Below are 2,906 nucleotides of genomic sequence, written 5' to 3' on the forward strand. Positions count from 1 at the left end.
AATATCTTCAATTTCCTCATCTTTGGCTTCGGTGGTTGAGCATAAGTTTGAATAATAGTAGTAGTAACTGGTCTTACTTGCAGGCGTATGGATATTATCCTATCACTGACAGCACTGTACTTCAGGATAGATCTTGAAACATTCTTTGTGATGATGAATGCCACACCATTCCTCTTCAATTTGTCATTCCTGGTGTAGGAGGTCATATGGTTGTCTGATTCAAAATGACCCAAACCAGTCCATTTCTGCTCACTAATGCTTAGGATATGATCCTTAGGTATTGCATTTCTTTCTTGACAACTTCCAATTTTCCTAGATTCATACTTTGGATGTTTGAAGCAGTTTCTCCTCATTTTAAATCATGCCACATCAGCAAATAGAGGTCCTGAAAGCTTTACTCCATCCACATCCTTAAGGGCAACTCTACTCTGAGGAGAGAGTTCTTCCCCAGTCATAATTTGAGTGATTTCCAACCTGAGGGGCTCATCTTCTGGCACTATATTGGACAATGTTTCAGGCGTATTAGTAAAGTTTTCCAATAATATATCAGACAGTGTTTCACTGTTATTCATAAGGTTTTCACTAGTCAATTCTTTGAGAAGTGGATGGCTTCTTCCCTCTTCCAAGTCTGTCTTAGTCTGAAAGCTCTGCTGAAACCTGTCTACCATGGGGGACCCTGCTAGTATTTGAAATACCAGTAACATAGCTTCCAGCCTCACAGCAACACACAAGCCACCACAATACAACAAACTGACAGACAAGCAGTGGTAGGAAATTGGAAGATGTCAAAAATGAAATGGAATGCATAAAGATCGATATCCTGTGTATTAATGAGCTGAAACAGACTGGTTGTCCATTTTGAATCAGACAACCATATGATCTACTATGCCAGGAATGACAAATTGAAGAGGGATGATGTGGCATTCATCATCACAAAGAATGTTTCAACATCTATCCTGAAGTACAATGCTGTCAGTGATAGGATAATATCCACACACCTACAAGGAATGCCAGTTAAGACTACTATTATTCATATTTGTGCACCAACTACCAAAGCCAAAGATGAGGAAATTGAAGATTTTTACCAATTTCTGCAGTCTGAAATTGACCAAACATGCAATGAAGATGTGTTCATTTTTACTGGTCACTGGAATGCAAAAGTTGGAAACAAAGAAGAATCACTGGTATCTGGAAAATATGGCCTTGGTGATAGAAATGATGCCAGAGATCACATGATAGAATTTTACAAGACCAATGACTTATTCATTGCAAATACCTTTTTTCAACAACATAAATGGCAGCTATACACGTGCACTTGGCGAGATGGAATACACAAGAATCAGACTGAATACATCTATGGCAAGAGGTGATGGAAAAGCTCAATAACTTCAGCCAAAACAAGGCCAGGAGCTGACTGTGGAACAGACCATCAACTGCTCTTATGCAAGTTCAAGGGGAAGCTGAAGACAATTAAAACAAGTCAACAAGAGCCAAAATATGACCTTGATTATATCCTTCTTGAAAACAAGTCAACAAGAGCCAAAATATGACCTTGATTATATCCTTCTTGAATTTAGAGACCATCTAAAGAATAGATTTGATGAATTGAACACCAATGACTGAAAACCAGAGGAATTGTGGATGACATCAAGAACATCATCCATGCAGAAAGCAAAAGGTCATTAAAAAAACAGGAAAGGAACAAATACCAAAATGGATATCAGAAGAGACTCTGAAACTTGATCTTTAACGGAGTAGCTAAAACAAATGGAAGAAATGCCAAAATTAAAGAGCTGAACTGATGATTTCAAAGAGCAGCTCAAGAAGACAATGTCAATTATTATAACAAATTGTACAAAAACCGGAAGTTAGAAAACCAAAGGCAAAAATATGCTTATACGCATTTCTCAAGCAGAAAGAACAGAAAAAAAAATTCAAGTCTTGAGTTGCAATATTGAAAGATTCTATGGGCAAAATACTGAATGATGCAGGAAACATCAAAAGAAAATGGAAGGAATACACAGAGTCACTGTACCAAAAAGAATTGGTTGATGTTCATCCTTTTCAGGAGATGGCATATGATCAAGAGACAATGGTACTGAAGGAAGAAGTTCAAGCTGCACTGAAGGAATTGACAAAGAACGAAGCTCCAGGAATTGATGGGATACCCATTGAGATGTTTCAACAAACAGATGCTGCACTGAAGGTACTTATTCATCAATGCCAAGAAATTTGGAAGAAGCTGCCTGGCCAACTGACTGGAAGAGATTCATATTTGTAGCCATTCCAAAGAAAGATGATCCACAGAATGTGGAAATTATCAAACATGGAACAAGGTATATCATTGCTGATGCTAGATGGATCTAGGCTGAAAGCAAGATGTTTACCTGTGTTTTATTGACTATGCAAAAGCATTCGATTGTGTGGATCATAACAAATTATGGAGAACGTTGAGAAGAATGGGATTTCTGGAACACTTCTGTGCTCATGAGAAGCCTGTACATAGACCAGGAGGCTGTTGTTAAAACAAAACAAGGAAATACTGCATGGTTTCAAATCAGAAAGGGAGTGCATCAGGGTTGTATCCTTTCACCATACTTATTCAAACTGTATGCTGAGCAAATAATCCAAGAAGCTGGACTATAAAAAGAAGAACATGGCATCAGGATTGAAGGAGGGCTTATAACTACCTGTGATATACAGATGAAAAAACCTTGCTTGCTGAAAGTGAAGATGATTTGAAGCACTTACTGATGAAGATTAAAGAATACAGTCTGCAATATGGATTACATCTCTACATAAAGAAAACAAAAATCTTCACAACTGGACCAATAAGCAGCATCACAATAAATGAAGAGAAAATTAAAGTTGTCAAAAGATTTCATATTACTTGGTACCACAATCAA

Source organism: Orycteropus afer, unplaced genomic scaffold (genome assembly GCF_000298275.1).
Source record: "Orycteropus afer afer isolate SDZICR_OR568_19922 unplaced genomic scaffold, OryAfe1.0 scaffold00483, whole genome shotgun sequence".
NCBI lineage: Eukaryota > Metazoa > Chordata > Mammalia > Tubulidentata > Orycteropodidae > Orycteropus > Orycteropus afer.